This window comes from Equus przewalskii, chromosome 18 (genome assembly GCF_037783145.1).
Source record: "Equus przewalskii isolate Varuska chromosome 18, EquPr2, whole genome shotgun sequence".
Taxonomy (NCBI): domain Eukaryota; kingdom Metazoa; phylum Chordata; class Mammalia; order Perissodactyla; family Equidae; genus Equus; species Equus przewalskii.
Window position 1 is genome coordinate 13,689,306 of NC_091848.1, and position 24,651 is coordinate 13,713,956.

Below are 24,651 nucleotides of genomic sequence, written 5' to 3' on the forward strand. Positions count from 1 at the left end.
AGTCCAAGCTGTTTTCAGCTTCGTTCTGAGGTCTAGGAACAGAAAAGGTAAGGTGGATTCAAATTTCAGTTGGTAGTTTTGCAATGAAAAACCAGGCTCACCCAATTATCATCCACAAATAAATATACACCAGAAGTCTGCAGTATTTATTAAGAAACTTAATTGCTGCTTGCATAAGGAACTACATAAACAGAATTCTATAATTGGCACCTTTTTTTAGATCCTTCATTCACGCACACAGCAAATCTTTATTGGCACTATGTGCTAGACATGGTACTAGACAAAACAAAATATCTGCTCTCATGGGGTTTTCATTTTAACAGGGCAGGGGCTGCAACAAGTATATAACATGGAGCTCGGAAGAAACAGAAAGCAGAGCAAAGTGATGGAGCAGGGCAGGGTTCTATTGCATTTTATTTACTTTTTTTGGGGTGAGGATTGGCCCTGAGCTAACATCTGTGCCAATCTTCCTCTATTTTTTATATGTGGGACACTGCCACAGCATGGCTTGATGAGTGGTGCATAGGTCTGGGCCCAGGATCCGGGCCAGCAAACCCCGTCCTGCTGAAGTGGAATGCTTAAACTTAACCTCTGTGCCACCGGGCTAGCCCCAACAGGGTTCTATTTTAGAGAGATGGTCAGGGAAGACCTCTCTGATAGGAGATATTTAAGTAAAGATCTGTAGGAAGTAAGGATGCAAACCACTCTGCAGTGGAAAACTTCAGTTCACAGCTCACTAACTGCATTGACATTCATTGCACTTACAACCTGTATCTACTTCTTATAAGAGCTAAGCAATTTCGCCCCGATCTGCTGTGAAACCAACCCCTAAGAAGACCCGAGTCGCTCATGGAATGTTCCTGTGTGTTCTCAAAACCGTCTCTACAGGTGTGGTCTCTGCCCTCCTGCAAATCCACAGTTATGGGACCCACACACACAGTGTCTGCTAGCTCCAGGGGCTTCACACCTCCTGAGCTTACAGTCAAGATGGCACCATGAAGGCCAACAGAATGACTTTAGCAATCTCTCACCTGACCACCTTTGCCAAGGTTTCTGAGAAAAGCTCATTAGACTTGGAACTGCCAGTGCCTGGCACTGAGTGTGGCGTAAAGTGAAGGGTCAATAAACACCTGCTGAAAGATGAGTGAAAGCCCCGATGTTGAATTATTCTCTGGGAATCATATACTTAAATCTGGTAGAAAATCCCATAATGAAGACCTTATGTGTATTCTCCTCACAAAATTAATACCAAACATTTGCAGTTCTGCCCTCACCAAAAGTCACCAATTTCTCTTTTCAAGTGAATTTAAATCAGACAACAGAACTGAGTTTTTCAAATTCTTCACTTATCTTAAAACATACATGTCTATGTTTAATATAAAAGAATATAGAAGTTCTGGAATTAGTGGTGATCAATGCACAACTTTGTGAATATACTAAAAATCACTGAATTATACACTCTAAAAAGATGAACTTTACGGGGTGTGAATTATATCTCAATAAAGCTGTTATTTAAAAAAAGAATATAGAGAATCACTTCAATAAAAGATTAATGAGCATCTGCGTTTCAGCAGTAAAAACAGATTTGCAATGCTACTAATTTTTACTTTAATTACAAAAGCTATTATTGGTTTTAATAAATAATGAAAGGGTCTATTTGTATCTTTGTACCCAGAAGACAAAAAAGGCACAAATGAGAAAAAATACATTGTACCATTAAAAAATTGGACATCTTACCATTCTTTTTAAAAACAAATTTTAAGTTCTGCTAGCTCTGATGGGTTCACAATGGTTGACAAGCCTCAAAGCTCTTTACTTGCTTAATGGAAACATCAAGAATAACACCTTAACTATGATAAAGAGAGAGATAAAACAAAGCAGAAAAAAAATCATTAAAATTTGCAATTACTACCAAGGTCTCATTTAGCTACCAGTTGTAACATCAGTCCACCTTCGGCCAGAATATCAGAAATGAAGAAACACAGATTTGTTTTTATCCTATGTCTCTGGGAGATAACTAAATAATAGCATACCATGGCTCTGGAACCAGTCAACTTGGCTAGGCTGAACTACACTCCCCAGAATTCCCTCTCTTGTATGTTTCCAGTGAGGGTTGGCTACAAGGGATATTCTCTCCTGGGAGTGGGAGTAAAGAAGGGAGGGAGCAGCCATCATGCAGCATACACACACCTTTCTCTAGTTATTCAATCAAATAGTAATCTAGTGCTGCTGTGAAGGGATTTTGCAAACATAATTAAGGTATCTAATCAGTTGACTTTAATTAGTCAATTATACCTAGTGGGACCCATGTAATCAGTTGAATGCCCTTTAAAAGAGGACTGAAACCTTCCCTGAATTCAGAGACTCCAAGCTCTAGCTCCTGCGCTTGGAGTTCCAGCCTGCTCCTGACAGTCTCTTCTTCAGTGCTTGAATTTCAAAACCTACGGATTTCAAGCATGCTTAGCCAGACCCATAACTGAGTAAGCTGATTCCTTATTAAAAAAATCCCTTAATCCATATAGCCTACTAGCCCTACGTCTATGGTAACCCTGACTGATTCATGTTGGAGCTGCTGCTGCTAAAACACAGAGGAAGACCTCTCGGCATAGAATCATCCAGAAAGACACTAAAGAATCTCACTCTTGCATGAGCTCTCTGCCAATCTCTTGCAATAACGACCAGGAGAACAGAAGATTGTAGGGTAATTAATTTTTCAAAAAATGAGATTTATAATAATTGAGAGATAGGGAGTGAATTAAGCACAACGCCTGCAGCTAGGCGTGGCTATGTGCCTAAACTCTGGCTGATGAGATGGAAGTAGGAGGGTGGGAATTCTGAGACAGATCCTTAAAAGGAAGATGGCCTGCCCTTCTTCCCTCTTCATTCTCTGCCTGTAACATAAGGAAGATGTTTGGAGCTCCACATATCCTGGAGGTAGCTGACCGGAGAGCTGAGAGAGCCAGACGATTCCTGGAGCTCTCATGCCTGCCCCCAACTGCCGCCATCCAGACCACTTTTACATGAGAAATAAAGCCACTCTCTGGGTCTCTGATACTTATAGCTAAATACAATATTAACTCATATAAGGACTGTTTTCTCCAGTTTTCCTATCCCCTTAGCAGTAGACGAACACATTATAAAGAATAGCTATATTTAATTTCACTGCTCTGTACAGGGGGACACATTAAGTGTTTAAGAGGATTAGAGCAGAGAGTCACAGTGAAAGCCCACTTTTATTTCTCCATGCTTCTATGCTCTGGCAAAAGAATAAGAGAAAAGTTTTCACAATCTGCCATAAATGCCTTCACAAATCCGCTAACTTTAATTCCCATGGAATAGATTACTTATGGCGAGGCTGTAGTCACATCCAAATTCGCTTATTTGACAGATCTGTACTGTAGAAAACTCACTCCACCATCTGTTTATTAGGCCCTGTCTTTTCATGTTGGAGTCCTCTGATTTCTCCCAAACCAACAACCCTGGGACATGTCTAGGGGATATTTTTTGCTACATGCAAACTACATGGTCATTCCACAGCCTAGAATTCAGTTCAGTAGCCCTGGGCTTTCTGGATGTGCGTGAATGTAACCACCAAGAGTGGCACACACTTTGGGCAGTGACCTTGCCAGCTTGAGCTCTCCTGTGTCACTCTATCATGGTGAAAAACTGCCTGACACACCAGGCAGCTGACAACTGTGGGAGAAAAAAATATCAGGCCCGTGACCAAGGGGAAAATAAAGTGATTAAGATGGAAAACACAGCAAGAAACATCAAACAGGAAAAAGTTGACATTTCCCAAAACTTCAGCTTAAAGTAAATTTGTTTTCTCCTCGCACTGACTACAAAAGGCTGGATCAAAGGATTAACGTGGTACACAAGTGTCAGATGCCTTCCTGACGGGTCGTTGATGACACCGCAGAATCTTTGACTCCTTTTTTCAGAGGGAAAAAGGGAGGCGAGGTGGAACATAATCATAACTCTGAATAGATAAACTTGAGAAGCTTAAGTATAAACACAATGAGCCAAACTGTCCCAGTATGAGCCACACTTGTGCCTCAGCTCCTTTGTTTGTGCTATTTCCTTCCTTTCAGGGTTCCCTGAACCTTCCTCTCTGTCTAGTTCTTGGGCTCCTAACCCCTGACACCATCCCTCAAACACTGGTCCTTGGGGTTCTGAGCTCTAGCTGGTCTACCTGTCGACTCTGTCTTTCTACATCCTCATGGGGAGGAGGTGTCATAGACACTCATGGGTTCACCAGCTTACTACTCCCATTACCACCATTCCTTTCCTCCCTTTCTCCAGAATGCCTAGAACCCACTGAACTGTTTCACAGGCACCCATTTTATCAAGTTCAAAACTGAACATGATTAAACTTCTCTGCCTCATATCTCAATTCCATCCTTTTCCCTTTCCCACACTCAGTCACACATGTGCCACCCTCCATATTCCACACCTCCGTTATTGGCCCCACCAGGTACCCAGGGGCCACTTCCACTCTTTTATCTACTCCACCTTATTTTTCTACTAAGAGTAGTGGGGGAGCAGACAACCCCAAAGTGAAATCCATGTTCTCGGAGTGCAGATGGATCGGGGGCCTCCTGGCCTTCAGACATTCATGTGCACCAGCTGGTCTGCAGGAGGAGAAGGGGGCCTTCAGACAGATAGACCTCTGTGACTTCCAGGAGCCAAACCAGGAGAAGGAAGAGGGGCTGTTCCCCTGCCCTGCTCCAGACTGGCCAAGGCTGCTGCACTGAGCAGCTGCAGGAAGAAATGGAGACAGCTGTCTTCCTCTTGCCTCTGTGAGTCACAAAAAAACAACCCCAACAACTTCAGGCTCCTGGACGCAAATTTCTGCAGGGCACATTCCAGTCTCCAACACCTTTCTAGAGCCAGATTTGCAAACTTGGGAAAGCGAGGCCCTGCATGAACCTTCCTTGGCACAGACCCCATTCTCCAGGAGGGCACCCGCGGGTGTGGGGCCTCATCCTCAAATCCCTTTGGTGCGCGGTCATCAACAAGGAAGCCAAAGCAGAAGACTGCAGAGGCCGTGGGGCTCTGCAAGCACATGCAAGACTGCAGGAGTACCTGGGGGAGGTTTTTATTAAATGTCCTCCATGGCCACGTTTGAACACAAACCACCGGCATTTGCATCATCTCTGTTAACCTGACTTCCTGTGAGCCCTCATGCTGGCAGGGTCTGAAGGCACTTCCTAAGTCTGTCTGCTACTTTCCCCCCAAACTACAGCTCAGATTCTTTTTCCCTACACCCTCCTTCAAAACATTTCTACAGATTGCTACCAAAGTGAGCTCCTAAAAATATGACTCCAGCAGTGTGCTGGGCTGGCTCATCCCAGCTCCTAAGAACTGATGGGTAAATTTTCAGGAATTTTATGAATCAGTTGTTAAACGTATCACTTATTAAAAATTAAATTATATAAACTTACAATGAAATCAATTATATTAAGCCCAAGGTAATAAATACTCAAAATTTATCATTTCTTTATTACTTTAGTGCATTTTACTAATATCCATGCTTTTCAAGTTACTTAGGTCTATTTTACCTGCCTGTGGAAAGACTGTATAATGTTACACAATTGCACATCTCTTCCCAAACCCCTGTAACTTGAAATCAGCCATAATGGGAGAATGACACATGGAAATTGACAAACCCAACAAATCATAGCTTGATTTTGGTTTTGTTGGTTGTTTAGGCTTAAGAAAGTGATGGAGAAGATGTTAATTAAATGTGTGGCACCTGTAGTAGTTATGTCGCAAATAAAAACAAAAAGTTGAGGAAATACTCTTCTAGTCCCATCTACTTCATAAAGAAGATGCATAATGAACAAGTGAAGTTCTGGGATATGCCTTCACTGTTTCACTTTCATCTTACTCCATGCCGTAATAGAAAACATCGACTACCTTCTTTTGTCAGTTGTAATCATAGGTTGGCTACAGACACAAGAATTCAGCAAAAACCAACAGAAACCTGACAGAGTCAATTATAAGTCAATAAGACTTTACGACAAAGAGTATTGTCTGTTTTATCATTATTTGTAAATTGTATAGTACACATCCCTTATATCAGTAAAATTTATTTTACGTATATATATATATATATATACACACACACACACACATACACATTTATTTGGAGAGCTGGTGGTTAAACATTTACCAGCACATCACTGTATAAACCTGATTAGGTGGTTCCTTTGTTCAAAAATCTCAACAGCTCCCCGTACCGGCCACCTTTTAAGCACTCCTTCAAACCCTGTCAAACTCACCTGGTATTCCTGCCATTGCAATGGCAGCCGGTTCCATGAAGAATGCAGCCAGCTTCACACAAGTGCGACCTGACCGGGCATCTTTAGCCCAGGCTCCTCTGATGCTGCTCCACGTGGCGCCCATGGCAACCTGCCTGGCAGTCAGACATGCCCATCTGAAAAGGTGGGGCTGCCTTTAATCAATGGGAGACGAGAAATATGGATAAAACGTCTCCCTTTTTTCTCCAGGGGAACTGTACTGAGACGCATGTCATAAGACTTCTCCTGACAAGATCCCTCAGAATCAAGCCATCAGTTGCCTACAGCAACAGCCAACTCAATAACGCCTCCTTCCCCGTGTGACTCTCCCTGGTCCTTCACTCCTGCTCCCTAATGGCATTCCCAGTTAAACTACCTGGCACAAGACTCTCCCACAGGACAGAGTCCAAGCTCCTTATCTTAGCAGAAACGGCCCTTGAAACTGGGCCTCTATCTCCCTCTCCTGCTTCAACTCCTAGCACGTCACACCCTGGTCACCAAGAACACACATACGCCTTCCCATCTCTGATGCTTTGCTCATGCTGTTCCCTCTGTTTGGAATGCTCCCCAAAAGGTTGTGGGGAGAGGTATAAAAATCCATAATTGACTATAACCACAACCTTACAAATAAGGAAATTGAGGCCCAGAGTAGAAAGGTCTGGCCCAAGGTTTCCAATGGCTAATTTAAGACAGAGTTGAACACTCTCCTACTTTATATGGGCTTCTGCTTCTGGTTCCTAAAGTGTCCTTGAAGATCTCTATTCTAGTCCAGAGGGTCTACTGAACTAAACGTTCCCTCTTTCTACCTCCCGAGATACACAGATTTCCATTTCTCTTTAAACTATTACTTTTTATTGCCTCAGCCATTTTGTCTCTCCCCGAAGAACAGCTATTAATTGACTTTTACTCAATGACTCAATCTGATTCCTCAAACATTTGCAGGCCACTTTATACAAGCACTTATAATGAGTGCAGTGAGGAAGACAAAGTGAGTAAGACATATTCTTTACTTAGAAGGAGTTTATAATCCTGTGAGGAAGACAGACTTGCGCACCAATATATCAACACGTGGTGCTATTATTACAATGGGAGGGAAAAGACAAAGAGCTTTAAAATATCTGCTACACTTATTTAAATACATACATAGAATATATATCCGAGAAATGTTCACATGCATAGCATATAAAATGGAAGGAAGAGCAAGGTGACATACTAAGAAAACTATAAGCAAAACGAAGAAGAGCTGGAAAAGAAGGCTATTTACAGATGTAAATATTTCAGAACTAACGATTAACCCACATCAATCAGTCAACAAATGTATGAGTGCCTGTTATAGATCAGCCCTTTACTTTTTGTACAAATATATTCTATAATATTTCAGACAAGCAACAGCCCTCAAAACATTGATTGCAATCATACAAAAAGAGACCTTTAAGAAGATCTGGTCCAGTCCCCTCCTAAAAAAATCAAAGCCCCAAGAAGTTTGTCTTCTTACCCAATCTATTTCCCCTGAGGGAGCCAGCCACATTATTCTTTCCCAACCACTCAGACTTGAATCCTCGGTCTCCCTTGCCTTTTCCCTGTCCCTCATCTTCCGGAACCAATCAACCACCAAATCTGTGGCTTCTGCGCAGACCCATCACACAACTCTATCCCTCCCACTTCACGCTCTTCTTCAGCTCATCCCTGCTTGCGGATTAGGCTGCCCCAATAATTCCTAACTGTCTCTCCTGAAATCACTCTTTCTCTTCCCAAGCCATGCATCACAATGCCATCGTTGCCCTTCTGAAGCCTGGCTCTGATCCTGCTCTTCCACGGCTGCCAATATCCAAAAACCAAGAGCATGCTTACTTTAACTTTCCAGCTCTCTCATTCACAATTCCATCTGTTCCTGGCTGTTCCTTCCCCCACACCCACCCTCCTCTCCACCAACTAGACCACATCCCTACTCCCATACACATTCTGCACTCTTGCCCCCATCAGGAGACTGGGATGGTGCCATCCCCCAAAATGCCCTACCTGTCCAGGCGTTATCCACTTGTCAAGATCCCGTATAACCTCTCCCTCTTCCATTAGGGCTTCCCAGATCTCCGGTTGTTCATTAGTCTTTTGACCCACTTCTCCACACCCTCTTTCCCACTGCACATTACTTGTACTTATTTCACAGCATTTAATCTTTGAATTGTGGTTACTGATGTGTCAGCCAAACCACTAGATCAGTGGTTCTCAAATCATAGTCCCCAAACCAGCAGCATCAGCATCATCTGGGAACTTGTTAGAAACGCAAATTCTCCGCCCAGGCCTGACCTACTGAATCGGGAAGTCTAGGGTGAGGCCCAGCACTCCGTGTTCCGCTGAGCCCTCCAGGGGAGTCCGATGCTCACTGGAGCGTGAGAACCACTGTACTAGATGGTAAATCCCCCGGGGGCAGTGACGAGGCTAAGGTTAATTCATCTCAGCTTCAGAGGCAGGGCCTGAAACAGAGAAGAGTCCAAGGGGAATTTCCGGAAATAAAGTGCCCAGACTCACAGTAAGTTAATTGCAGAAACAAAACCAAAACTCACATTATCCTGAATATCTGACCAGAGTTCTTTCCAGCACATCCACAGTTTCTAATAGTGAATTTAGACCATTTAAATTCATGCATAAACACCTATGTGGAGTAGAAAATACACTTAAATTACCTACTAATGACAAATTGTACAATTAACAAATCAGGTCATTTTCCATCTGTGACTTCAAAAAGATAAATTAGCTTAGTACCAAGAAGATTTACTTAGAGATGCCCTTTTTGTATGAAAGGAGAGACTCTACAGAAACTGAAGAATAATCAGCCACTGAATGTGTATTCTTCAACACAGGATTCACTGTTAAAAAGTAAATTATGCCCACAGGGGCCGGCCCGGTAGCACGGCGGTTAAGTTCACACATTCCACTTCGGTGGCCCAGGGTTTGCCAATTCGGATCCCGGGTACGGACATGGCACCACTTGTCAAGCCATGCTGTGGCAGGCGTCCCACATATAAAGTAGAGGAAGATGTGAGCTCAGGGCCAGTCTTCCTCAGCAAAATGGAGAGGATTGGTGGCAGATGTTAGCTTAAGGCTAATCTTCCTCAAAAAAAAAAAGGTAAATTATGCTCACAGAACAGGTTTAGAGTCAAACTCAGACAGTTGTCTTTTTAAAAACATATTATAAATACACTTAAATATATATATTATACTATGTATAATATATTATATAACATATATTATATTGTGTATAATAATGTAAGTGAGCAAAAGTGAGGCCATCTTGTTTTGTTAAATGGCCCCAGACCCTCCTCTGTGTGACTACTCACTGCTCTGCACGTAATTTTAAAAAATTCACATGCCCTCCTGATTTATGGCCCCCACTTATGTATGTATTCCGCTGTAGCCTGATAAATTAAAACTTTGTTCTATGAGTTTCTAAGAACAGGCTGACCACAGGTGGGAAACACACCTACAAGGTATCTATCACAGCTGACAGAAGAATGGAACAATGTGATGCCTGCAGCCAGTCACACTCAGAGACCAACATCCCCGGACCCAGTCCTCACTCTCATTTGCCCTACATAACTAACTGCCTCAAGATTCTGAAATCCTTGAACATGAGTTTTGGAGACATTAGTCCCCATCTTCCAATTAACTGGCTAATCGAATTAAACCTCCTTTCTCGATCTCTAACTCATGGTTAATTGGGTCAGATTGAGGCGAGCAGAGTGAGCCCATTGCTTGGTACCGATAACACAAATGTATATATACCCGCACACCCACCCCTAGGAGGGTATTCTAATTATCTGACGTACTGCTAATGGTGTAAAGTATTATACAAACTGTAAAAAATTAAATATCTATATTTACCTAGGAGGATATTTTAATTATCTAACATGGTGTTACTAGTGATTGTTTAAAGCAGGTGAGACTATGGATATTTTACCATTTATTCTTTTTACTTGTCTATATTTTCTAATTTTTCTATAGTGAGCAGTGGTGCTTTTTAAAAAGAAAAAGCAATAAAAGAAATTTCATTTTAATTTTAAAAAACTCATGCCATATTGTGTATGTCTTTCTTTTGAATGCATTTTTTTTTAAGTAAGCAGCTTTTGACCAAAAGATACGCAAATATCCTAACAATGTGAAAAAAAGCTGGCATGTACTGATGTGAATTAGTTTTTAAATTTCTCACTTATTTATTTTGGGCCTCCTATTTAAAATTGACTGAAGGTGGCTAAACTCTTTGAGGGTTTATTCTTTTTCTCTCAATCTTTAGAATCTTTTAGAGGCTTATGACTCTGTAAGTGCCATTCGTCCTTATTAAGTTTCATGATGGCTGTCATATGAGAATAATTTTCAAACTCATTTTCCACTTTTTCATGTCTCATTTGTAAAACCATACATACAATGTAAGCATCACTGATCCTTAAAATGTGAATCCTAAAGAAACTTTAAAGGGAAGGAAAAAGTTCTCAGGCCACCGCATCCAGGTAACACTCGCCCAGACTTCAGTAAGATTGTCCTATTGGATAATCAGCAATGGTAGGAAAGTGTTTTGGACAAGATCAAATTAGACTGATTAAAATGCTGTGGGATGCAACATAGAGCTAAATGGTAAGGGTGTGAATTACGACCACTTAAACATCCTCTACTAACGTACTTCTAAACCCATTTTTGCAGCATTAAGCAATGAATTTACACTTTGAAGAAAACCAAGCCTCTGTTTTGGAAAACAATGTCTCCAGGCCCACCTTCCGAGCAGAAGAGGCTCCACGGTGGCTGCTGATACCAGAGGCTAATTCAGGGACAAAGATCCTCAGCTGAGGGGTCACCATCCTCTGCCCCCGAGCTGTGATACCCCTCTTGATCCACACCAGCTCTGGGGGCTGTGGTGAGCAGGACCCCAAGGCCAAAGAAGCCCAGGCCTTATCTGAAGCAATGCCTCTCCCTCCCTGCCCTAGACCCAGCTTGGTTTGTGCGCCATGACAAAAGAGAAATTCTAGTCATCATTTGTGGTCAGTCCTGCTCACCGAACATAAGCTTATTTTCAATTATGGACAAATTTCACAGCCTCCCTGAGTCGTTAGCCCTAGGAAATCAGAGTGTAGAGAAGCTTTTACTGTATAGAAGTCATCAGATGAAGGACCTATGGCTTAGTGAATAAACAAAGAAATGGAGAAAAAAATCCTGGGTGGAATCAGGAGACCATCAAGGTGGGCATTGGTTTGATGAGAAAGAATGAGTATTGAATGTTTGCTCTGGTTGTGTTAAAATAATTCTAATTCTAGTCAATTAAGTGAAGAGCTTATCCCTCATGCTTAACTTGTGCAATTACCACGAAATACAATAATGACTTCTCAACACGTTCTAATTAACACTGTTACCCTTTATTTAATTGCAACAGTAAACTCTTCAGACCTGTCTAGCCACATCCCAAGGTCCAGCCCTGGGCATATTACCTGATCCTCCTGTGAGCTAACCACAGAGCTCAGTTTACTTGACCACTTAGGAAGTCAGCCATGCTAGGATGGGCCTCGAATTCCTTACAGGAGGACTGAGTCCTTAATGGGGCATCCTATTATTAGGGCTGCGTGAGTAACCCATTGCATACTAAACCACTAACCAACACCTGATTCAGAAGCGTCTTTCCAGCCCAATTAGCCAGGTCATCTGGTCTTCAAGTATAACTGTCTGCCCACAACTTCAATAAAAAAAAGAGGGATGTGCCTGCAGCTAAAACTAGTCTCTGAAGTACTTGTGTGTGTGTGAACTGGCACAGAAACAAGAACACCTAAGAGCACTAGATTTTAGAACAAAATAACTAACGAAATACAAAAGAAAATCAACAACATTAAGAGAAGTAAAGAAATGAAATATCTTTAGGGTGTTTTCCCTCTATTTTAAGCCAGATTAATAAGTATGTTAGGATCAATTAGATAGTAGACTTTTAGATGTTTTTTTTTAGAAAGGTGGAATATAAGTTTACATACAGTTTATTTAATTGTATTCTTTTTTCTTTTTTTTTTTTTTTTTTTGCTGAGGGAGATTCGCCCTGAGCTAACATCTGCTGCCAATCTTCCTCTATTTTGTGTGTGAGCCACCACCACAGCATGGCCACTGACAGAGGAAGGGTGTAGGTCCACACCCAGGAACCAAACCCAGGCCACTGAAGTGGAGCACACCAAATTTAACCACTGGACCACTGGGGCTGGCCCTAATTATATTCTTTAGTGGAGAAAAAAATTGCACAGAGGAGATTCATTTTAGAAAACAGATAGCATGGACGACTGATGTGAGGGTTCCTGTGACAAGCCTACCTTTCTTCCAGCAATAAGAACAAGAAGAGCACAGTGAGTAGCATTTTCAAAGTTTCTATTGTATTTAAGGAAAATTTGAAGAAAAAAAGAGAAGGCCCAAAATTATTCCTAAACCTTGTATGTTATTACACTTCCTATGGAGCTGTGGGAAGACAGATGACTATGAATCTCTCTACAGGTGAGCTGGGCAATAATTCAAAGTACTGAATGCAAACTCAGGATACAATAGGGAAAAAAATGCCTTTTGGTCTCTGCCACTCCAAAAACAATTTAAATGCTTACATTTTAACTTGATTTCTGCAATAAATAAAGAAAAACATAATTAAATACTAACTGGTAATTTGCTTTTAACTGCCCCCACAGAATAATAAATAGGATGTTTAAAGGAAAAAAGGGAAAAAAGGAGGAAAGATTAAAAATATATACGAACAATAGTTTTCTAACACTTTTAAACAACAGAATTTTCTGTTCAAATAAAGTCTTTAAAAAGCCAAATGTAAGTAAATAACATGGTGTTGGATTATAACCCAAAGTATAAGATAAATATCCATGAGTCCACACTGATATAAATAAATAACTGAATAAATAAATAAATGGGGATGAAAAACCAAATCTCCCACGCAGAAGATTTCCAAACAATTTATACAGCTAACATCCTTCTCAGGAGGTAACTCCCCAGTGTGACAGCAGGGGCTGTGGCATGTGACTTCCCGCCAAAGAGTACAGTATTGAGAGGGGGAGAAAGAGTAACTTTACAGTGGAGAAGCGTCACAAACACCACCTCAGCTAGGTGGTCAAAGTCAATATCAACAGTGATAAGCCATGTTGATGGTACGTGTGTATCCTCAATATAACGCGATGAGATTCTACTTTATCTCTGTGCTCTTCCTCTCAAAACCCATAATCCCAGTTTAATCATGAGCAAAACATCATAAAAGTTCTAACTGAGCACCATTCTACAAAATACCCAACCAACACCCCTTTAAACAGTCAAAGTCATCAAAAACTTGGAAAGCCTGAGAAACTATTATAGCAGCTTTTCTGTAAATCTAAAACAAACAGTTTATTTTTAAAAAGGCAAATATACAAAATCATGGCTTTTTAATGAGGTGCTCTTGTTGAAAGTGAAGGTTAGAGAAACTCCAGAACTCTACTCTCTACATCCCTGGCCCCAGCCCCTGCTCCAATCCTGAAACACAGAGCAGTTTGAAAATCACCATCAAAAGAAACTGGAGCATGTCATCATTACAAAATACCAGCCATTTCAGGCAGCCGGGCGGGACTCGACTGCACAATTCAGTCCTACCTTCAGCCGACTGCGCTAGGCCAGAAGCTCTAAGACGTGGCCAGAACCCCATTGTAGCCTCGATAACACATGCTGAGTGCTCTGTTGGCACCAAAAGACTCTGCCTGATAAATTCTCCAACACCAGCATGAGCAGGGACTGTCGCAGACAGAGGGGGATAGCTTTCACTGCCAAACCTATTGGCCTTTCTGGCAACAGATCTGCAAAAATTACTTCACCATCAGTCAAGGCTATTCCGTGTCCTCCAGTGAGATCACACAGGACGGACAGCTCCAGCATGCCTTTCTGGCCGCCTGGTGCCTTACAGAGTGATGCACACCCCCCAGCCCCCATCACTCCGCCAAAAACCACCCCGGGTACAATTCAAAAGAGAGAAAACAAGAGTTTCCCAAAATCCATTAGGTTTATTTTACATTACTTTCATGTTTAATTGATCCATCCTATCAGAGATTATTCACCCACAGGATGAATAGGGGCAGCTGAATCAACTCCTTATGAGCTCTCTGAAAATGAGAGGTGATATTCACATAGAAAGCTACAGATTTTATTTCCTATGGTCAAGAGCAGCCCTTGTTCCAAATGGCAGTAATATCCCAGCAGTGAATCACCGTCATGAACATGGTAATGTGTGTAGGGTCAGGAAAGAATGATTAGGGACAAGATGAGTCACTCGAGAACCCAGGGTTCACAGGAACGTCATAAACTTATAGAGCAATTCAGAGAGGCGTTCACCTAACAAGTAACCAGGGAGCACCACGTGCCAGGCTAGTCCTTGCTCTCAAGGAGCTTACATTCTCATGTAGAAAACTCAGTCTTCAAGAAAACAAGACATGAAGACAGCGATGAGTGTTGGGATGAAAATAACCCACAGTAAAGGCTAGGACGGATGAGGCTGTGGGCACAGCAATGCAGACTGAGCTGGGAGGCAGCCTGCTAGTTAGGGAAAGTCTTTCCAGGAAGGTGATATTTGATTGAACTTTGCGTCACTGACCAAAAATGTCAAAAAGATGCAAGTCATGCAAAGACTTAGGAGAAGGGTGTTCCAGACAGAGGGAACAATGCAAAGGACCTAAAATGGAACCAAGCTTGGTGTCTTCTAGAAACAGAATCCTCCTGACAATCCCCAGAGATGAGCGACTGTAGTCAGAGGGGTGCAACCTGAGGCTAATGTGGAAATAAACCCAGCACACCTGCCTCCCATGTTAGTCTCCAAGCACCACATAGAGCTGTCTCCTTAGGTACGAGTCTAGGTGCCAAGAGAACTGAGCTCGGGAACCAGGCCCCGCTACGAGGAACAGGTTCCCGGGCAAAGAGCCCCACCTCTGAATGCTAAGTTTCACAGGATGAGAATTCGCGGCCAAACATAAAAATCAAGGCTCCATGCAATGTGTCCAGGGCCCAGCAGCCCAACTGACCTGACACTAAACAGGGCACACAAGGCATCAGGGCTGGGCAGCAAGGGGCCAAGGGAGGGACCAGCAGGTGCATGAGACGATCATCAAAATCCCAAGGGAACTTACAAAAAAGTACATGGAGTACCCACTACCCCAAGAATCCCAATTGAGTAGGCATGTGACAGAACCTGGGAATCTGAATTTAAATAAGTTTCAGGTGAGTTTGTTCAGTCAGCCCTCAGAATTACTGTGGTTGGGGGAGAGGGCAAGCTCTTTGGGGCAGGGGGAGCTAGAGTCAGGAGAATCCTATCTCTATAAAAGAATAGACTCAAGGGTTAAATTGAATGCAGTGGAGATCTAAAATGTTTGGAACCAATCATAACTGCACCAGCTAATAGGAAAAGACAGATAGGGACACTGCAATTGTGTTTCTTTCCCTCCAACCACATTTCCAAATTCAGAACCACTGTGACAGCTGAAAGAAAAGAGCTGGGCAAATCTCGTTGGTAACAGTGAGAAATAAGGAGCAAGTGAAGAAGCTCTGATGTCCCATTGGGGTAAAGGCATTGGTGTGCTGACAAGTGCTTATCAAGCAGCTGGGGGCAAGGGAGAAGCCCTAACTAGAGTGTTTGCCAATTTCCGGGGTGTAAATATCCCCACCATGGCTGATTTCAAACTCCCGGCACGTCACTGAAGATGCAGTTGGACAATAGGTGTGCTGTAGCTATAGCATTTTTTTTTTTAAGATTTTATTTTTTTTTTCCTTTTTCTCCCAAAGCCCCCCAGTATATAGTTGTATATTCTTTGTTGTGGGTCCTTCTGGTTGTGGCATGTGGGACGCTGCCTCAGCGTGGTTTGATGAGCAGTGCCATGTCGGCGCCCAGGATTCGAACCAACGAAACACTGGGCCGCCTGCAGCGGAGCGTGCGAACTTAACCGCTCGGCCATGGGGCCAGCCCCGTAGCTATAGTATTTTTATCATACAGAAACAACAGATGTAAATAACTTCAGGAGCACAGATAGCAGTAAATTTAGTAAAATAATTAGCGAGTGATGACTGGTGGTATTTATGACCTTTGTTTTTGACATAATTTGTTTAATGTGAGCTTAAAACCTAAACTTTTAGATAACTTAAGTTTTAATAATGGCGTGTTTAACAATCAGCTCACGAAATTCCTGATCTTTTACAAATCAGCTCACAGTCTGCGTCAGTTCCAGCACCCCGCTGGCAAGAGCTGAACAGTCCACTGGCTCGCCTCGCCTCTCCCCTTTCTACGCCTTAGTCTTCTCTTCCCTACAATAAGGGTATGGCGATGCCTTCACGTCTGCTCCTAGGAGCCTTAGGGTTCCAGCAGCTGAGGGGCAGCTGGTGCCAGGAGGTGGGCAGAGAGGGGACATGGGATAAAGCAGCTGGCTCACTGTCCCCATCTAGGAATTGTCAAGAAGGATGGCTCTGCTTTGGGGTGGCTTACATACTAGGATTTCACAGAACTCATTCAGAAAAGTGGTTCTCGGGAGTAGGGGTGGGGAACAGTGACCACGGTTTTTTTTTTTAAAGTGTGAAAACTGTTGGTCTAGGTTATTGACGAATAGTCTACACTTCCACCCACGGTTGGTGTGGACATGCATTATCCACACTCCTACGGAGCTGGTAGCGCCAGTGATGCCTTCCTCCCGTTTAACGTGAAGCTAAAGAATGTGATGGGGGCTGTTTTCCCAGCACAGCATGAGCTAGTTCAGTCTTACTTGAGAGCACACTCTGTTCTTCTGAATTCTAGATACATTTTTAAAATACACCTCTATACATACACTCATTGGCAAACAGCAGTGAATCATGCTTCTCCTACAAGTTCCATAGCTCGGGGGTTAGAGCAGTGGTCTTGTAAACGAATCATGCCTCTCCTATAAAATGATATGCTATGCTGGTGAACTAAGAAAAATCAAATTTCCTAGCTAACGTCAAAACACACACCCTAAAAGTGTAATTACCAAAGGCATATAGTTCATTCTCTCTGGTTGTAACCAACCTTGTTGCCACAAGTCTTCCCTCTGCTTCCCATCACTGGGGTCTCGTGGAATCCCATTCTCACTCAAGAATTCCTCCCAAGCAAAGGTCATCTCTCTGTCCTCCATACTCCCAAAGGGCCACGTCTCCACGTCTACTCTAGCAGCAGTTCCAGTTTGCTAGGTTATTTATGGGTGTCGCTCCTGCCGGCTTTGGGGTGGAGAGAGGAGGGCAAGGTGTAAAAGAGGGGAACCTAACATTTATGGCATCATTTTTGTTCCCGGCTCTACGCTAAACACTTTGCGGCATTGTTTCCCGCAGTCCCGCAACAATTCTGGGAGATAGGCACTATTTTTATCCTCATTTTACAAATGGAAAAACCAAGGCATAGAAGGACTTTTAAGTTACTTGTCTCAGGCCACATGGCGCTAGAGTCCTCAGGATCTGAATCCAAGCTCTCTGGCTCCTAGGCCCAGGCCTGGAGTCATCATTCCCCTCAGTGAGGACCTTGTGGGGCCCAGCTGTGCCATACAAGCCTCACACATACTGCCCCATCGCCCTGCATTTCCAGCCACGACAGTGGCAGCGTGGGGCTGGGATTCAGGTGGGGTAACGGTTAGGGTCAGTCTTTGCTCCAAATGCCTAGAGCATTGAAATATTTACCATCTATAATATCCCAACGGGTGGGTTTTGCCCTTAGGATAATGGGATTCTGGCTGGATTTCCCCCCCCCCTTTTTTGCTTTTAAATCTTTTTGACGTCACAATCATGTTAGTACCAAAAATATACTGCATCCTCAAATCCTAGACCCTTACCTTAGCTAATATGTTTTTATTCCAAAGTGGGATAATGGTAAGATGTAAAAAACAATACCTAAAATTCATCTTCTATTTATTTTTTTTTTCTACTCTTAGCTCCTTTATTCAAATTTCCCACTTTTGGTTCTGCATAGTCATACCACCACTCCCTCATCCCTCTGGAATTGTTTTCCTGCTCCCAGCCATGGAACCCCCCCTCCCAATCCATTGCTACCTCCCCAGTCTCCTGATTTCAAAGGACTCCTCCACCAGAACTTGGGTGGCGAATACTGCAGGAAAGGCCATTGAAATGAGTACGGCTGCCAACCGCAATGCCACAGACTGTCCACTCCGCATCCACGAATTTATTTGTAAGAATAGTTAAGCGACACAGAGGAGCAAATAAATAAGTAAAATATTAACATAAAGCCGCCTTTTCTGCAAATATCTATATATTTTGAATAAAACTAATCACATCATCTTCCTTCATCCATTAAAAGCATCCTTTCATTCAGCTCACACCTACGGTACACTACAATGGACACTGGAGACACGAAAATGACAAAAACACAGTCTGTGACCTCAAGGACCATACCCTCTCGAAGGGAAGACAGATGATAAAATAATTGTAAACCTGGAGATTCTAACATCACGCTATCTATAAAAGCCATCATATGAAGGTGGTATAAATGAAAACAGACTAGGTTGGTATGAAGATCCCAGGCAGGCGCTAAGAGCTCCCTGGTATCTCCTTGTCCCTAAGCTTTGTTGATTAGCAATGGTTTTAAGCAACGCTAAGAACACTTCAAGATAAACCAAAGGAAAGATAATTTTCAACTGCATTTGGCATTTCAAAGGGCATTAAGAGGCAACCCGCTGAAACTCAGCCCTGTATGAAGAACTGACAAAGCTTTTAGCACCCTGTCCTTCTATGGGTCCTCTTCTATTTCCTCCTCTCTCTGCATTTGCTTCTCCCTCCCTTCCCACCGCTGTCCTTTTCCCATGTTTATTCCTTAGTCTCCTTCATCCAAATGTACTGTCTATAAAAGCCCACTTTGAAAACAATCATTCTTGAATACTGAACTTTGATTTCCCTGTTCTTTTTTTTTTTGGTGAGGAAAATTGGCCCTGAGCTAACATCTGTTGCCAATCTTCCTCCTTTTGCTTAAAGAAGATTGTCACTGAGCTAACATCTATGCCAATCTTCCTCCATTTCGTATGTTGGATGCTATCTCAGCATGGCTTGATGAGCAGTGCGTAGGTCCGTGCCCAGGATCCGAACCCATGAACCCTGGGCCGCTGAAGTGGGGTGTGCGAACTTAACCACTACACCACCAGGCCGGCCCCCTGATTTTCCTGTTCTTAAATTAATATAAAGTTTGCCAGTTTATGCCCTTAGAAGTTTCTTTCTCTCTCTCAACAAAAGAATCGACTAAATAAAGTTATTTTTATTTCCATGTTGCTCTTGGCTGATTTTCTTTTGTGCGTCAGAAGCTTTCAAAAGGTTCCTAACTCTAGATCCAAAAAGCTCAAAAAATGATTGAGTACAGAATAAAATATTCCCCTCATCCAGAGAGGAGCCCAGGGTCACAGGCAGTACCAGCAACTGGGGACGGAATCTGGGATTCTGGAGCCCTAAGCAGCAAGACCTTCCATGGCCCCACTCAGCCACAAGCTTCTGCTCTGTCCACCTTTGACATAACCCCGGCCTTTACTTAGCAGACTGGCTCCAGGATGGTCATAACGATTATTAAAATAGGGAAGCGTTTCCCCTCCGACTGGCTAATACTGCCCCCGCAAATACACAGCCCAGCCTCCCCAGACCCTCCCAGGGTCCCAACCTCCTCACAATCAAGAGGTACAACTTGGCCCAGTAGATGCTCTCCAGGACCCTGTCCCACAGCTCCCAGCCCGGGACATAACCACACTCCACCTGAATTTCCTCTTCTAAAAATAAGGGAGTTGAACTGACGTCTGAGTTGCACTCTAATTCCAATTACGCCAAATCATTTATCCCTAAGGACAAGGACAAGATAAGAGTATAACAACGTGCAAAAAGTTCATGTGTTAGGAGGGTGGAATTTCAGGTTATATTTTTCTGGAGAGTGAGCAATACCAAACCTCTGGGCTCAGGCTGCCTGGGATGGAACCCCAGCTCTGCCACGTGCTAGCTGTATGCTCTTGGCGTGCCTCAAATTCCCTCATCTATAAAATGAGGATGAGACAATTCCCTACTTCACAGGGCCCTTCTGAGGATTAAATAAGTTCATATTTGCAAAATGCTTAGAATAATGCCTGGCGCACAGAAAGCGCCATGTAAGTCTTGATTAAATAAATAAACCATTTTATTCTGTCGCTGTGATGTTTGTTCAATAAGTCCAAAAATTAAGAAAGTTTCACAACAGAAAGAAAAAAAACCTGTGACACTGTGAAACGCTTATATAACATACACTGTTGTTTAATAACCCAGCACAAAAACATCTGGGGTCCAGATTTTACGCTGCACTGTGAATTTAGAAAAACTAAGACATTGGAATGCCTTCCCATTGTAGTATAAGATATCATTTGTACGATTCCTTTTTTCTTTTCTTTTCTTTCCTTTTTTTTTTTTTTTTTTTTTGCTGAGGAAGATTCACCCTGAGCTAACATCCATTACCAATCTTCCTCTTTTTTCTTTTTCAATGTGGGCTGCTGCCACAGCATGGCTGCTAACAGACAAGTGGTGTAGGTCCATGCCGGGGATCTGAACCTGGGTCACTGAAGCAGAGCCTACCAAACTTAACCACTAGGCCACCAGGCCTGGCCTACGATTCCTTTTCTAATCAGAAAAATCACAGGCTTATGAGAAATTCAGGTTACCAGTTTCTCACTTTAACCCTGTAACAACATTCAACCACACCCTGAAGGAGAATATATTTTATTTTGTGGTGCTAAGACTTCAAAGATTGTAAACATAAAACCAGGCCTTGCACAGCTACCCTTGTCTCACGAACACAATGACTCATGCTAACTGCGAGTTTAAAGGGCCATATCCTATGTGTTGGTGCCTCCATCATCAATCTTTAGTAAACACCTGGAGTGGAGAGGAAATTGCTACACCCAGCAGCTAGTTGGATCAAAACTGCTCTTAGTTACTAAAAAGCTGCCATAACCTGAGCCCAAGCATAATTTAGATGGGTGCTACCCCTCTGCTAAAGGAGACAGAACTACTGGAATTTTCTGTTAGATATTAAGGAGAGGGAATTATCAACAACTCCCTTATCTGTCTTTCCCTCTTGATACCTAAACCTCACAATGTCTTTATATACAAATGTAAACAGCTCACAAGCTGATCCTCAGATGTTAATGTATTAGACCTTTACTGATAGAGATAAGATTTACAGCCTGGCTGTGGCTTTTCACCCTTCTTTAAAAGTACACTTCTCTAAAGCTATGAGAAGGAACTCAAACCCTGCTTCGTGAGGAAACTAAAGCCTGCAACATAATCATTATCACTGAAATGTTATTAAAACCCTCTGAGAAAGATGAAAAGAGTCTCGAGGAGGGATGGTGGTGATGGAAGCACAACAATGTGAAAGTACTTAATGCCACTGAGCCGTATGCTTAAAAATGGATAAGACGGGAAATTTTGGCTGCATTTTACCACAATAAAGATAAAATAAAGTAACTTTAAAAAACTCTGTAAGAATTCAAGGTAAATGATTTTTTAACAAATAATTTTTAATTAAGAAACACACACTTTGGAATCAGACGACTTCCAAGGAGCAGGGTCCCCCACCACCTAGTTATAAATAAATCAATAAACCTAAGTGAGCCTTATACAGCACTTATCACCATGGTTCATAAATATTCTGACACCTGGGACATACATGGTAAGGACACATCTTCCTCAAAGCCTTAACTACTCACACTTTTTATACGGATCGTAAGTTACACTGGATCCTGAGAAGACAGACTAGGAACTCATATAATTAGTTAAAAGGTCCCCAAACAACGTTTAAAGGCTGTGTATAAATTCAAGCTAAAAGCTTGTGTACAAATTCACTTGTATGTATGTTACAGAACATTTAATACGGAAAGAGATCCTTACCCAAAGAAACAGTGTGTAAACGTGGTGTCTGTTAACAGTTTAAGCTGTAGATTCTTTTCACCTTTTACACTTCCATTGTACCACCAATAATTATCCCATTTAACACATCACAGAGGTCTCTGGGTACCTAGTCTCCCAGAGGCCCTCGGAAGGCCCACAAAGGGTCTTCTAAACCGAAATTAGCAGGCCTGGCAGACAAAGTTGACGGAATTCTCCATTCCGGGGAAAGACCCAAGGATGGCCAAACGCAGAAGCCCTGTGGACCTTAAGAATCTACTTGCATTTAGTACTTCCCCGAGGAAGTCACGAAGTCAATAACCCGAGACTAGGAGAAGGAGCAAATATAGGCGTGGCGTCACTCTGGACTGCGTCCACGGCTGTTCTGAAGGGCGTCACCAAATCCTACAGAAGGCTTGGAGCACCGCGCTCCTGGATCTGACACCAAGGTCCCAAATATTTTGAGCTGGAGCGAGAAAAACAAGCCCCTTCACACACGCCCCGCTCCTGGCCCCCGTGCCCCTTGCCCCGCCTCGGAGTCATCACCTCGTGGGCGCCACAGCGAGCAGCTGTGTGGCCACACGCCCAGGACGCTGCATCTGGCCAGCTGGGCTCTAAGCCTCGGAACGCAGCACTTCCTGGTTGGTCCGGGATGCTGGTGCCATCGCGCCCGCCATCCCTGTCATCCCACAGCGCCCGCGAACTCCAGGCGCGCGAAATGACCCGGGGGCACCAGACGCACTACACCGGGGACCCCACGGCGGGGTGGGCGGCTCATCCTGCAGAGGACGCCTCCAACCTCGGCCTGGAGCCGGTGCGGCTCGACGCTCCTGGCAGCCGCTGGCCTGGCAGAAGTGCGCGCCGAAGTTAGCGTGGACTCTGCAGGAATGGGGCCCGAAGGCGCGCATCGGGGACCTCGACGGCCCCAGGGCGCTGGCGCCCACCGCCCACGCTTCTGCCAAAGTCGCGTCCCCGTTGGGCGGGGAGCGGCCAGCTGCCCCGGGTCGGCCGGCGTGGGGAGGACGGAGTCCGAGGGCAGCGGAAACCGGCTCCGGCGGGCGCCGGGGGCGCAGCGCGGCTCCTACCTGTAGGGCGACGGCGGCCGCGGGCACCTGCGCGCTGGCGGCAGCTGCTCGGGCTCGGGCGCAGCTGGCACAGCTGGCGCGGGAGGAGGGGAGGAGGGGAGAAGGGGAGGAGGGAGGGCCGGAGGGGCACCGCGCCGTGCCGCCGCCCGGAACTCGGCGCCCGGATTCGCCCTGGCGGGGCAGGGGAGGGGCGAGGCGGGGCCAGGGCCGGGGCATCGCGGCGCGGGCAGGCGGCCCGGCGGAGCAGCAGGGCTCCGGCGGCCGGGCCTGTCTCCTGGTTCCCGTTTCTTATTGTCCCTTGTCCCAAGTTTCATAACTCAACCGCATCAACCTAGGGAATGTTCCCTAGCACTATTATTATTCCTGTTATCAGGTACTCCTGAGCCGCCAGGTGCCTAGGCACTGTTCCAGGAGCCCTGCCTACATTATCGCATCCTTGTTTATTGCAGCTGCTAACTGCGATTGGCCCATTTTGCAAGTAGGGGAACAGGATCCAAAAAAGTGAAATAACTTGCCTGAGGTGACACAATTAAGAAGTAGGAGCTTTGCTGACATCATCTATAAACCTTCTGCCAGCTCCCTGGCGAAGGTGTTATCGCTAATTGGCAAGTAAGGAAACTGAGACTCAGAAAAGCGAAGTAACCAGCCTAAGGTCACCCACCTTACAGCGCAGGAGACTGACTGGGATCTGTGTCTTGATGCCTTTAAAGCTCAAGCTGGGTATAATTCAGAAATCTTAGCATAAAATAATAAATTGGGAGTAAAACATGGAAAATTCCCATTCCACCCAAGGAACTGTCCAAATACAGCAATTTGGATGTTTGTAGTCCACTTAGAATAAAGCCTTAAGAAAAAGAGAACCAGTTGTCATGTGGCTTGACTAGCAGCCCTTTGGGAATATGGCTTTGGCTATAGGCCAGCTCCAGCCTCATTACACAATGCAGCATTCTGCCAAAGCTGAAGACGCATGGCCTCTGCATACACCCAACTGTTAATAACAACGGCCACTTTAAAGTGCTTAGTGGATATTGCACAGCCAAGACTTGCCGGCTTACATCACGTCTTCCTGCACGCATGGAACTACATGAAATGGAAACTGTAATATTCCAATCCAAAGTAGGGGAGGAGAGGTGAAATGAGAGTCTGGAACTCTTTTCCTGAATCCTATGGTTGCTCAGCCCTCTGCAGACTGCATTTTTCTGTTTTGAGCACATCTTTTCCTAATGATAGAAGAGTCACATAGCCATCACTCTTTCCTTGTTGACAGAAATGTTGATGTCTTTTGAATCCTATGATACTGACAGCTTTTTACAATTAAACACGTGGCCCTCTGAGCAAACAGT

The 24,651-nt window shown here is 43.9% G+C and overlaps 1 protein-coding gene across 3 annotated transcripts in view; it reads right to left on the reverse strand.

The window, feature by feature from the left end:
* Positions 1–23,590, reverse strand: part of PLD1 (phospholipase D1) — a 201,844-nt gene extending 178,254 nt beyond the window's left edge. For 2 of the 3 annotated variants that reach the window (XM_008512881.2, XM_008512879.2), the window contains exon 1: positions 23,309–23,590. The gene's annotated coding sequence lies outside the window, so the exon portion shown is untranslated. Of the gene's footprint in view, positions 1–6,284; positions 6,440–23,308 lie in introns of those variants that run through there. The other variant, XM_070583129.1, reaches the window with a different exon arrangement.
* Between the last annotated feature and the right edge of the window lie 1,061 nt (positions 23,591–24,651).